A 14,369-nucleotide genomic window follows, 5' to 3' on the forward strand; every position below is an offset into this window, starting at 1 on the left:
AACAGTGAAGCATAATGTGGCCCCAAAGGATATAAACACTACCAGTTCAAAGCTCACAATGCTTGGGTCTGTCAAGGCTCATACAACAACTATTTTATTAAAAGTGATTAGTCAAGAATCTTTTGAAAGAAAAGTAACCTGGAAAGGGAACCAATCTGTTTCGAGCCAAGACCACAAATGCTCTCAGATTGGAGCTTCTCCAACACAAGGATGTAGTACACTTCTCTGTTTTTACAATATTACAAATTGGGATGGAAATGTTGGGACAAAACAAGCACTTTGAAAGCATAACTTTGGGCTCTATAATGTTTTAATGCAAATCTTCTGTGCTGTGTAGTAGACCAGGGGCACTGCTACACATCTCCTTGTTGAGCGGGCAACCCATGTATCAAAGGCCACTGCAGGGACCCGGGTTTGAGTTGGCCCTGGATGTGCATGCCACTCTCTTCCTGCTTTCCTGTCTACTTTCTGCGCTGCGCTGTCAAATAAAGGCTTAAAAAAGGAAAATAAATCAGTAAAAAAAAAAATTATAAACCAAACAACTGATGTGGTGACACTGAAGACTATTGGATGATTAGTTACAGATTATACCCAGGAGATATATTTTTAGTCATACCTCAGAGGGATTTTTTTCCTTTTTCATTCCAATATTTTTTCTTTGTCAAAGAATTTGTTCCAAATGATGTCACATTGTTGTTTTCCATTTCTACTCTTAAAAATACAAATGTTTTGGGGTTCCGAGGGGAATTTCCCAATATGCAATTTTACTACTAAATGGAGCTGTTTATCCAGTTAATGTTTGCCATGGGTTCTAAATTAAAATGTCATATCATTAATTTTAAATGAGAACGATTCAATTGCTGCATTCATCTTCTATAAGGGGAGCTTCCCAGAATTAAAGTTATCAGAACTTTGGACTGATGTCACCAGATCTATCCGAGGCAGCTGGGGCATGCCCGAGTCATGTCATTCATAAGAAGGAGAACTGATGCTCCTACGCTGCAGGCCCCAAGCCGAGAAGAAAGTAATAATAATTATAATATGGATTGTACTGTCAATAATAGCTGCAAGCTGTATCACAGAAAAGTACAGATTTTAATTTTACAAAACGTGCAAATTTTATGATTGCTTCTTTAAGGAAATTATTCTTGATAATCCATTTATGTTAAATATGTTGGTAGGATGAGGGTTAAAAACTATAAATGAAAGTCTGCTAACTGCAGTAAGTAGAGGTGTTGTGCATGTTGTCCTTTAAAATGGGTTTCCTTTAAAGCAGTTTAAAGCATCCGTCCATTTTATCCCGTTTATAGTAGTGTGGAGGGTTAAATCGTGTGCTGGAGCATATCCAAGATGATATGCTGGTATACCACCATCATGGTGGTTAACACAAAGACAGAGAACCATTCACACTTACAACCACAGATAGGGTAAATTTAGAATCACTGATGAACCTAATATGCAAGTGTACGGACATAAATGCACAAGGAGAAAAGTCCACAGAAAAACATCAAAGCCAACAACAAGGTTGTTGTTGGAATACCCAGACCTCTACATTGGAGAGACCAAACAGCCACTTCACAAGCGCATGGCACAACACAGAAGAGCCACCTCCACAGGACAAGACTCAGCTGTCCATCTGCATCTTAAGGATAAAGGTCACTCTTTCGAGGATGCCAATGTTCACATTTTGGACAGAGAGGACAGATGGTTTGAAAGAGGAGTGAAAGAAGCCATCTATGTCCACTGTGAGCGACCATCTTTGAACAGAGGCGGTGGTTTACGACACCAACTCTCTGCCATCTATAATCCAGTTTTGAGATCCCTTCCCAGATGCCTTAACGCCCACTCACCTGGGCCATCTGATCTCAGGAATTCGCATGATAAGGTGGGGCCAGGTTTCACAATGAACGCACCCAAAACTCTGGCTGATTGTGACCCACACCCAGTTTCACACCTTGGCTCAGGCGATTAGAGGATCATCAGGGGGTCCTTTTGTCCCTCTGTGGGGGGTTACTCCCACTAGGTTTATATCTGGGACTCTCCACCATTTGACCTCAGAACTGAAGAAGCTTCTCGGATTAGAGGTGAGACGTCTTCAAGTAACTTAAAGAAGTCCAGACGCTTTTCTTTGCAAGCTCCTTTGACTACGATGACCTGGATGACTGAGAACCTTCACAGACAACAAGGTTCAAACCCACAACCGTCTTGCTGTGAGACATCAGTGCTGCAAAGTTTGTAATGGCAATAGCCGAGTACTGAGGGAGACTCATTTCAGAGAAATAATGCTAATAAGATGATTAACAAATTGTATTATTTTGATTTCACACCCCAGTTCTTATCAAAGCGTAAAAAAACCTGCTAAATCAAAACAGTTTATACCAAAAGTCCAACTAAAAAGCAGACTGTCATGTATCCCATACACTAATGTGCTTTAAGCAGTTTAAAAAAAAAATCATAGTTTCAATCTTTCTTTTTTCATTGGGGCAGTATAGGATATGCTGCAGTGCAAGTTTGTGTTAGACTATAGTTTGCCAAGGAAACAGCCCAGTAGAGACATTCAACTTTTATTGTGCTCTAAATAAAAACTGCCACTTTTAGCTTGTGACTTACTACTACAATTACTACTGGTACTACTACTACAACAAAATACCTTCAGGACTAAATGAGTATAATGTTATCAAGAGTCAGACCTTCTTAACAAATAATGTGACCAAAGAAACTTCCAGACACATCACTGAATAATGGAGGGAAAGATGCCTCATTCCATTTTTTCCATAAAATTGAACAGATACATAGACAACAATAAAAAGCAATTAAAAAAATACTCTGCAAACCTGGTGATGGCAGAAATCTTGAAAGCTGCTACAAGGCAAAAATAAAACAGGATTAATCAACAAAAAGAAGAACTCCTGCTTCAGTGCTTCACACACTTCCACAAAAGGATGTTGGCTTAATGTGTCCCAGTGACATTCCTACAGAAGCACAAGAGCATCTCAGTGGCCATGACATCTGGCTCACATCAACACTCTACACACAAAGAAAAAAAAAAAAAAATCTGCCCTAAATCTATTCTCTCTTTTTGTTGTGTTGTAGACAATGTGAGCCTCATCATCAATTTCTTGAAAGAATTAATTTTTTGTCAACTGCTACTGGACATAAAAACTGCAGAAATGGTCTGAAGATGTTTTTCAAACGTGCAGCCTTCCTCAAAGATGTGTAGCATTTACATGACAGCAATGGTTTCATCTTTTTTTAACTTTAGCAGCTTTTTCTTTTAAAAATAATCTTGTTATCATATAACAATGCTTCACTACATGCCACAGAACAGGCATGTTCTAATATGTTCTGACATCTTTTATATGAGATACACAATACCACTGAAGAGGCAGCTGATTAGTCTTAAATGTACTCTCTTTGTTTTATAGCCTAACACCAAGTCCAAGCATCCAGCCACAGTCAAAAAGAATCATCTTTAGCAGCAACAAGTAGTCAGAGTCTGGGATTATATTAAAACACACAACACAAAGAGACAGGCTAAATCCACCGAGATCAACCGTGGAAATTTACACAAAATGCTTAAAACCACCTACTGGCCGAGAGCCTTGAAAAAAAGTTACGCTTATTATTTATACACAAAACAGGTTATAGAGCTTCCTTTTCCTTTGAGATTCAAAGTTTGGGTCATGAGCTGTCAGCATAATGCAAGACAAGCACCACAGTGTCTACAGCCAATAATAGCTCAGCAAAAAGGAACTATCCTTCTGTCTTTGGATGGCTTAAATGGTAACAATGCTTTAAAAAGGAGCAAAGATTTGTATATTTGTCTGCACAAGAGGCTAATAGCACATCTCAAAAACGTGCGTTTCAACCAAACAAATCTATCTTTGGAGTTTGCTTCCTGCCACAAAACGTTCTGAGAATCCAAGTTGCCGTCAGACTATGAAAAACAAATAAATAAATAAAAATAAATTAAAAAAAATTCTAGCTTCAGTACGGAGGACATAACAATTCTGACTGAACTCCATGACGTGCAGTCAAAAAAAAGTTGCCAACACTTCAAAAGTTAACAAAGCCGATAAAAGTTCTGAAAAGATAAAAGTAAAAAAGAAAAGAAAAACATGAACATATTTAATAGTTAGAAGAGAGCTGATGTGAAAAGCAAAACATAAAAACAGTTAAGATTAATGACAAATTATTACTTTTTGGTTTCGGTTTATGTAACTGACTTGATGATTTACAGCTGACTTTTAAAAGGAGCTGGAAAATCACTCGGCAAAGGACAATATAGTAGTGTGTGTTGTATCTGAGCAGACCTCTTGGATGTCTTTCTGTCCTTGTGACTTCAGACGTTCTGCGTTTTCCGCTCGGTCTTGTTATCGGCCTGCAGGCTGACCTCGATGATCTCAATCTGCCCACACCTCAGGCCAAAGCTACTTAACTGAACTGTCCTCTCCAGTGGAAAGCCTACAACCTGGCCCAAAGAAGCAACAGGCAGTCCAATTTATAGTGCAGACTGATTTTAGAGGACTTATTTCGTAATGAAAAGGGCCACTTCATTTATCATTTTCCTTCAGCAGCCGATTCCCATACCCGATTTGGATATTTGCATCTGCCGTCAACACAATAAGGCAATTAACCTGTTACAATACAATTTGGAGGAGGGTGTGTGGGGCTGAATTGTCGTAATCACTGGCTACAGAACAACTATGACTAATTTTCAAGGTTTTCAATTTTCAGGACTGTGAGTGTATATGACTTTTCAATGTGCCTTGATGTGCATTTGCCAAATTTAAAGGCCACATTTCTCCAGTGAGTGACACTGGGAAGAATTTGAGAAATCTCCAGTGCCTAGCTGTGGAATGTGAATGCTCGGTACTGCCAGGAGGAAGGCTGGAAAAGTGGTCAGTAGCAGACAGACGAAAGTGGAGGGGGGGAGACATTGGAGGAGACAACCAGGGGAGATTACTATACCTTGAATAGTCTGGTAAACCACAAATTAATCACAAATTTTGTGATTTACACGGATAATTTTATCAGATTAGACAACTGCTATGAAGTCAAGTGCTGGTTTCTTCTGTTCCACTGCATTACGCAATATTTTGAGCATCACCGTCGGTGGAGAAAACGAGGAAGGAGCTGGATCCATCACCGAAAAACTAGCATGAGTAGTTTTCCACTGATATAACCACCGAAACACTGGTGTAGCAGTCCTGCTTGCTTGGGTCTACAGAGCTCAGTGTTAACATTGTAATTATAGACACAGGGTACAATAATAAGAACGTGGGGCCCAAACTTCTGTCCACTTTCTTCATGCGCCATTTTTCTTCTCGTTTGATTGATTCCAGTGCATGTGTGACAGCGGGCCAAAGACATTAGGGATGCTGTGGTGGGCCAGTAAGCAGATACTGGCAGAAAACCCCTCGCCTGAAAGGGAAACAGAGGCATGAGCCCCGGCTTGTCTGTGAGCTAATCGCCAGCAGGCTGCTTGCCCCTTCTCTGGCCCAGCTCCAGACCACAGTCAGATAAAAGCAGGCTCTGCTTGCTCACTGAGATGAGTGCTGAAAGTGGGCACCAAGACACTACAACAGATCCAGACGTGAATCCAAATATATCTAGATTTGAACTTCTTTAAAGTCAAAATGTATCTTGGATTATACAATAGTGGCTGAATACACAGCCAGCTGAAAGGTTTTTTCCTTTGACAGAAAATTGGGGCTTACAATTATTTTCAATTTAAAAAAGAAAAAAAAAAGAAAAAAGGATGGTATATTAAAAGAACCAGATTGACATGAATCTCATGTAATGTAGCGTAATATATGAATGAATTTAATGTATCTGATTAATGACTAAACCAATGGGCCTCTCCATTTACACGCATTATTAAAAACACATTATTGATATGGTGATTTTACCTCATATATTCAAGATTCAAATTAGCTGGCAGCTATATTTTTCCTGCATATAAAAATTGTTGGTGCACTCAAGACAGATTTTAGCTGCAGCCTAAGGAAAATACTTAAACTACATAGCATGCTCCTAATGAGACTACGGATGGTGTCCGGAGGAATATTCTACCAGATCTGGATAACAGTATCAGTGAGGTCCTGGACAATCTGAGGTGCAACCTAGCAGTGTTGAACAGACTGAAACAATGTCCCAGTGGTGTTCTACTGTATTTAGCAGTCAGGAGAGCATGAAGGACAGTCATTGGTATCAAGTCCTTCATCCTCCAGGAACTGCATACATCCTCTTGCCAATTGAGGCTGGCCATTGTTGTGCACCAGGTGGAACAGAGGACCCACTGCACCAGCATAGGGTCTGACAATGGGTCCAAGGATTGACCCACCATCAACCCTGTCATGCTGAACGATGTTACAGGCAGCACTGTGTGAAAAGCACAGGCTGCCAGTGGTGGAGCTGTCAATTCTGGTATTTTATGGCAAATGCCAATCGGGCTGCAGGGTGAGCACAGGGTCCACAAAAGGATGTTGGGACATCAGGCCACAATTATGATGTCTGTTTCTGATTTTCTAGTCAGAAACATTCATACCAGTGTCCTGCTGGAGGTCATTTTGCAGCTCTGGCAATACTTACCCTGTTCCTCCTTGGACAAAGGAGCTGATACCAGTCCTGCTGATGGGTTCAGGACTTTCTATGGCCCTGTCCAGCTCTCCAATCTATCCATCCATCTATCCTCGTGGGGACTTGCCATTGACATAATGCTGCTTACCCTAACCCTCAAAAATGAATGCCCAACACTAAACCTAACCATAAACTAATTGCAACCCTGATACCAAAACCACATTTTGAGTGTGATAAATGCATTCAACCTCATAGGGACCTGGATTTTGGTCCCCGCGGGGGCTGTTGGTCCCCACCAGTATAGTAAATTTCAGATTTTGGTCCCCACCAAGATAGTAAGAACCCGTACACACACACACACACACACACATACACGCACGCACTGAACATACTCATCCTGGCTCTCCATCTCTGTATCTGGAGGCCAACTGTTTCTATCCACAGTTGTCTGTCCACATGATTATCATAATGAGTCTTTAGCCAAGTATGATCATATTTTAAAATTAAGCATGGATGGGTCACTTCTACTGGAAGTTTCATTGAAATTCAAAGCGCGTAGGTGGCAGTGGGTGCGGCTGGAACAAGGCCACGTCAAATTACTTCAAATGAAAAGAGATGTCTCTGGCTTAGATGGGGACTTTCTTCAGTTTGTTAGAAGTGAGCCGTTTCCATATCTACACCAAGAAGAAGAGACTTAGCTGGGAATAACTGGAGGGCCGTGAACATGATTTAAGGTTGGGTTTCATCTGCATTACTGGAGTGACAAACTAAAATCAAACACATGCAACAGGAAAATTAAAACCAAGTACGAATGCTCTGAATAAGCTTTTGCTGACAGACTCGAGGCCTTTCTTTAAACTGACCACCTGACCTCAAATCAATGCTTGGCAATGTGGAATCATTTATAAACTGACATCATCATCATTTATTTATTTATTTACCTCCGTAACTGAGATCAGGGTGAATGGAGAACAACTCTTGATGTTTGTCATGGAGTTATTTAAAAAAAAGCTGCAGCCAGATGTGGCAGACCAACTGACTCAAACATGGAGAGCCTCAATTTAAAGGTTTTGCTCCATGAGGAAAAATAATCATTCAATCAAAAGCTCACTTAACCACAACAGTTCTAGCACTCACGCATTTCAATCAGGTTTTCCAAAACATGTTTAGAAGAGGTTGAGGAGTATGGCGGGAAAAAAAAAAAATCAATGCACTGATATTGACTCTCACCCCCACCCCCCACTGGAAACACACATCACGCTCCTTTATTTACCATAAATGTTCTAAAAGCTTTGGTTTCATGTCCTTAATCGTGTTTTTATTCATTATCAGAAAACTGTTTCCATCTGAGAAAGCCGTGATCACTTTTCCACGGCCGGACATTAAAATATTTTTTGAAGCAACATGTCTTTAATATGTGGTCAAAATTTTTGAAAATTTTCCATCGGTCCAATTGTGTTCTGCTTGGTTGAAGTCGACCTCAAATGACACATTTTCCCCCTTTGTAATTATGGTAGGTAGTATTAAAAACAATAGCAACCGCAGCTGCAGAGATGGGGACAACACGCTGAACTTGAAGCCAAGCAGAGCTTGGTGGTGGCTTCTATTTGCTTGCATCTCTTTCCACTTGAGTGAATGGCAAACAAACTGATGTCAGCGTACCGGCTGGCTCCCCGGCTGCTTCCACACACACACTGTGTTTACCTGCAGTCTTTGCCTTAGGACATACATTTACAGCCTGAAGCCATTAAGAGAGAGTGCAAGTTGAGCGTAGATGTGATAAGAAGGTCTTATCTGCTACAGTGAGTCAACAGACTCCAGCGCACTCAGAGCACTCATCATAACCCGCATCAGTTCCAAGAATCAGAACAGATGCTGGTGCACATCGCTCCCCAAGTACGGCTCGCTGCAAATCTTCCCCCTCTATTAAGCATCCAGTAAATTCTGCCTTTGTTTGGGACTCTGACATAATGTTATTTATATTTTATAAGACCTGAGATATTGGTGCATTCGTGCACTGTGTATCCCTAAGTGACTCCTCCTGCATGTGTTAGAGAGGGTTTAACAGGTTCAGCCAAACTGGTTGCATCACTACAAGGGTTGAGATCCAGGCAGCGCTACAGTCACAGAGACTTCAACTGGAGAGCAGGCCAAGAGACATCTATTAAGGAAGAAAGCTATGCACATTATAGAGAGGATCGTGAGCTGGAGAAAGCAGTTACCAGGTATGCCAGAGACCTACAAGTTATCTCACGTCCCAAAAGAAAAGCAACACAGGCAGCACGGCTGCCAGACATACACAAACTGCAGTCAGTCCAGCAACTTAACATGTCTTTTATCAAAGGTTTCATGCCAGAAAATGTGAATTACTTTAAATAACTTGTCAAAGCAGGTTTTATGTCAAAAGACAAGTCACAGCCGCGACAGGTTTGAGCAACACACGATGCAGAACAGTGCCTGTTAAGTTCTTTAATAGGCTGTGCTAAGCTATTATAATATCCCTCTGTTGTCTGTAGTAGAGGATTCAAATTCTTCACTTAACACAAGCGGAGGCTTAGGTTTGCAGACCACATGTTTATAGCTGTACTGTGGTGTAGGGACACTCGCTTGAAGTCACGTAGTCCTACAGTTCCTAACATAGAGTCAGGCTGCGCTTTCACCCTGCTCACCGCTTACGACTCCTCACTGTTGTCTTTAATGCCATGTCATTGAAGATAGACCCAATTGTAAGACAGTTTTACCACAGCCCATCCAATTCTTCCTCAATGGTCTCTAAATCACAAAACTAAATGCTGACCTCCTTCACCGGCCAGATAGATCCACGCTGCATAAACAAGGCCGCACACAAAGTTGTTTGATATTTTAACCAGCTGTAAAAACACGTTGCCAATGAAAATCAAACCGTGATCATAAAAGGTTTGGGATTCTCAACATAAAAAAAAAAATTATACCTGATATATTCTTCCTACATCTGAGAAGACCCCTTAAAGGACCGCTACCAGCGTGGTATTTTCTGGAAGTGTCACACAGATCAAGTCTTTGGCTTTGCATGTTTCTTCTGTGTGTATGGTTTTTCGTGTAAACAGGATATAGAAGACAGTACAGTGTTTCAACTACAACACTTTGAAGCATATGATGATGAGCACTCAGTGGAAATGACTGAAACTGTGACTGCCAAACTGCAATTGTTTACTGGCACAATGCGGAAAAAGACAAAAAAGAAAAAGAAAAAAAAGAACAAAGGGTCAATCTAATAACACTACGACATACAAGAGATAAAGACAGGAAGATGAAAGATAGTTACTTGCAGTGCATAACACAAAGAGATACCAACACAACACAGGCTATAAACAACTTTCTTCCCGAGGTGATATTGCACAGACAGCTTTTTGGCCCACTGTATTTCTGCAGTTTGCCATTTGCAAAATGTTAATTTTGTTAAGAAGTGATGTAAAAGTTATGAAGAAATGCAACAAGCACTCCGACTGTCTGCTGATAGTTTTATGTATGATAATGCACAAGTTTAGCATTTACAGCTTGCTTTCAGCGTTGTTAAACACTGATCGGGAGGAATAAAAGGGGAAAGAAAGCTCTCTCTTCTCAAGAGCCCATTTAAACAGAAGAAGCATACTTTCACATGACTTAGGAGTTTTATTGATGACAAGTGTAGAACTCTTCTGTGTGGGTTTCCTATGAAACGAAACTTCATTTTGGCTAAAAGCAGGACATTAATATCAGTGGATTTTGTGTTTTTGCTGGTGCTAAATCTAAGCATTTTATACATGCTGCGCCGATAACTACAAAACTTAAAAAAATAAAAAATAGACTTATCGAAGTGTCTGAAATGTAACATTCCAACTTCCCCCTTAGTGTGTTTGTTGGGCAGCTTAGATAATGTCACTTCAGAAAAGAATATCGCCCATATGGTTTTCACTGCCCTATGCATAGCCAAGAAAACAGTCCTCATGAACTGGAAAAATAAAAATAATCTTAATTCTAACCAATATAGAAATTATCTATTAGATTACATTAGTCTTGATACAGCCTCTGCCACCACATCAGATCAATTGCTCTGGGCTCCTTTGATCAGCTCCATCACCTAGTGGGGGCGGGGGGGGCCATAGTTTGGTCCCGCCTTCACTGTTGTGATTGGTGTGGGGGTAGGGACAGGCTTAGGGCGTCGGGGGGTTCCCCGGAGGCATCTTCCTTGGGGGGCTCAACCCGGGGTAGCGGTCATGTCCGGTTAGGGGCTCTGTTGGCTCTCAGGTGACTGTTTCCTCGCGGCTGCGTGCAGCGGGGCTAGGGGAGGGTCTGTGCTGACGGACGTGGGTTACTGACCTGGTAGCCTGGCTGCCCCTGGGTGGGTCCGGGATGGGCGTGAGGTTCTGGGGGCGCTCCGTCCCTGGGCTGGGGCCCGGGCCGGGCCTCGGGGGCTTGGGTCCTGGTTGGTGTGTTGCCGGGGTTGTGGGCGGGTGGGTGCATGGGGGCCCAGCCCTGGAGCAGGGTGCCGCCGGTGCATCGAGCCACCTGGGGGGCTCTTCAACTGGTGGGGAAGATTGTCACATCTTGCAGGAGCTTTCCTCTCCTCAGGGGCTCTCTCTACAGGAGAGGGAGATACAGGAGAGGTGGAGGAAGATCTCAGCCTGGGTGTTTATTGTCTTATGTAGTCTGGAAGAAGAGTGGATGGTGGGGTGGGTGCAGTTTTCTTTGTGGTGGGGTTGGGTGGACTGTCCCGGGCTCTGTGGGGCCGGGAGGCGCTGCTGCGCTGGGCCCCGGTCTGGATGGGCCTGGGCCCCCTTTCCCTGGCGGGTCGCGGAGTATGGGGGTGCCTACTGGGGTCAGCGGGGGAGCTGGCCCCAGGGAGGGGTCACGTGCCCCTCCCTTCCTTCCCTCCCCATCTCCAGCTGCCTCCCTCTTCCCGCTCCACCACAACCACCCACACATGCAGGACCTTGGAGTAGGGGTATGTCACCAGGGTGCAGAGGAGGCTACCCCCCCCGTCCCCTTCTGGCTGCCTCTGCCTCAATTTTATCCCACAACTTAGACATTCACATTACTCACACTCTCATTACACATACATATAGGATCTTGGGGGTGGGCACGATACACAGAATCCAAAGTACCATCAGGGTGTACACCTCACCCCTGGCGTCGTTGCCCACCTCTCAATGTTAAATACACGTAGACATTGAGGGCCAGCAGGAGGGACCATGCGCTTACCTGCTGCTCTCTGGCAGGTAGCTCCATGCCCTCCTGGGTTTTAAATGCACCTTAGAACACACATGCATCAACACTACAATGAGCGGGTGGAGGGAGGTTTGGAGTCTTCTCTCACCCCCATTCTCTGTGACCTGCTGGAGCGGGGGGGCTAGGAGGAGGAGTTGGCCGTCCGACTGCGGTCTGGAGTGTGGGGACTCCCTGCTGCTGCGGAGTCGGGGCGGTCTGCCTCCCCCCACCGCAGGGAAAAGGGTAACACCACCTGGGTCTGGGTGCAGTTCCCCCCTCCAGGGGCAAGGGTACCTAGACCCGGTTTGTAGAGTACGCTTGGGGAGTGTGATCGTGTGTACAGCGTCTCTTTATGTCTGTCTCCACGTTGGTTGAGTGTGGAGTAAGTGCATATGAGAGCATGAGGGTGGGAATGGATGTTTGTATATGTGTGTGCCTGTATTTCTGTGTCTATATGTCAGGTTGGGTGTCAGGCGCCACCTCTCTGGGGACATCTCAGGCCCTCCAAGGTTTGGAGGCCTATCTCCCCCTACCACCACTTCCCCTGCCAGTGGCGGACTCCCTCAGACATCGGTGCGTTGGTGGTTCTTTGTGTCTGGGGATGGGCGTCCAGTTACACACCGGCTCACTCCTTGGCAGCCGCTTATCGGGGCCTGGAGCCTGGGGCTCGCTTGGGCCACTTCGGAGGTGGGGTGCCCCCGGCCTCTCGGCCTGGGGCTCGTTCACTCAGGCACGGCTGGCTGCCGGCGGAGCTCACGGGCGCGTCACTGCAACTCCCCCTGGCTTCTGCTCCGTGGCTGCTGAGTGAGCCCTCATCTGGGACTCTCCTCAGCTCTTTCTGGGACAGTGGCGCAGCTGCCCCTCTGTTGGTCTTCCTTGGTCTCTTGTGTTCTGGGGGCCTCTGGATGTCTGGAGTTTTGATCTCCTCCATACCTGCTTCATACCCTGGAGGACGGGGCTGTGGCCCCCCCCCACACCCTCTAGCAGATCATTACATGAAGGAACCTTTAAAAAAACAAAAAAAACAAAACAAGCGCATCCATGCTCACAGGTGTACACATGGGTGATCACAGCCACAAACTACACCCTTTTTGGCTCCTACCTCAAAGCACACTGTGTTCTGTTGATCTTATGTGCTGCACAATAATGTTTAACATTTAGTATTTACTGTCATATTCCCATATATCATTGTGATGTTGTTTATTCTATTACTCTTGTTCTCTTCTGCTTGTTTTCTTTTTTTCTTTCTCAGCAGGTGATCCAGGTGATCGATATATGCATTTTTTTTCTCTGCCCGTTCTGTTGGTTTTTGTCTTTTGCCCTTCTCCCCCGTCCCTCTTCTCAGCTGTTTCTCTTTCCCTCTTTCTTTCTCCCCTTCTTTCCCCCAGTCAAGTCTGTCCCATATTCAGCAAGTGAAAATAAAACAAGCAATAAAAGGTGAATCAAATGGACCATTACGGCAAAGCTGGGATGGTCAATTTGGTAAAGTAAATCCGTTGGGCATCTTTCTTTGCCTTTAGACAACAATTCTGATGGCAAAAGAGCCAAACGGGACAGGCCAAAAAATAAATAAATAAAAAATAAAAAATGAATAGCATAGACAGTATTGCAAACAACCCAGCACCAATACAATCACAGTTAGAGACCCACTTTCCAGTTCATAGCTCGCTTCCATTTTAGTAGTAGACTATTAATAAGTAACTACTGCACCGCAGCCTCAGTTTGTCTACACATTTTATGGCTGACTGGCTGTTGCTGCAGATACTCCTCTCACAAACCAGGAGAGACTGGGTTCTCACAAGGCAACAGAGTTACTTGGTGTTATCCTCAGGCTACGGTACATGTTGACGGCAGCACTGGAGATGGGGGTGAACTAATAAGGACTGAATTCTTTCTTTAATTACCGTTTCGTTGTCTGCACTTGCCCTTGCTCCTCTCTGCTTTTCCAACTTGAAGCTAAAGCTAGGCGCTCTGTAAAAGGTGCTATTGTCCCCAGCATCTTGCCTCACTGATGCATTTGCAGTTTGTGGATAGCCTGATAGTCTTTGTAGTTTGATGCTCTTCATTACCTGTGCAAACTGGGTACTGTGCATTTTAGTTTTCCTTTTTGCCTCACTGGGGACAATATAGTTGGTACTGTTTTCTTTTTTGTTGTTTTTTCCCCACCCAAATTCTTCTTTCACTCTCACCCTGCATCCACCGTGTCGAGATTTGTTCACATCACAGGTTAACTATGATTTTAACGAAAAGCATTTCCTGAACCTCTATCGATTATTGCTATTCTGAATTCTTTTCGCCATAATCATGTCTTAAAACTCTGACATTCTGGCAGTACTAAAGATTGGGAAGTTAAGGAAGAGCCACTGGAAAACAGAAGAGAGAGGGGGAAAAAACCCTTGTGGAGGTCCTTGGGGCATCCTAGGTGTACAGGCTGTTTCCTATAAGGACCTGTGCGTGAACCGAAGACTGAATTATAAACTGGCCTCGGTCAGTTCTTCACTGGCCGGATTCGGAGTCTGGAAAACCTGAGAATGAGGCTGAATCACCAACGGCGGACCAAA

The 14,369-nt window shown here is 43.8% G+C and overlaps 1 protein-coding gene across 1 annotated transcript in view; it reads right to left on the bottom strand.

Moving 5' to 3' along the window:
- bckdhb (branched chain keto acid dehydrogenase E1 subunit beta) overlaps positions 1-14,369 on the bottom strand; it is a 75,688-nt gene that overhangs the window by 35,768 nt on the left and 25,551 nt on the right. The window lies entirely within an intron of this gene.

Source organism: Mchenga conophoros, linkage group LG11 (genome assembly GCF_057382185.1).
Source record: "Mchenga conophoros isolate Kocher_MC1m ecotype Shallow Benthic linkage group LG11, M_conophoros_male_GT1.1, whole genome shotgun sequence".
Taxonomy (NCBI): Eukaryota; Metazoa; Chordata; class Actinopteri; order Cichliformes; family Cichlidae; genus Mchenga; species Mchenga conophoros.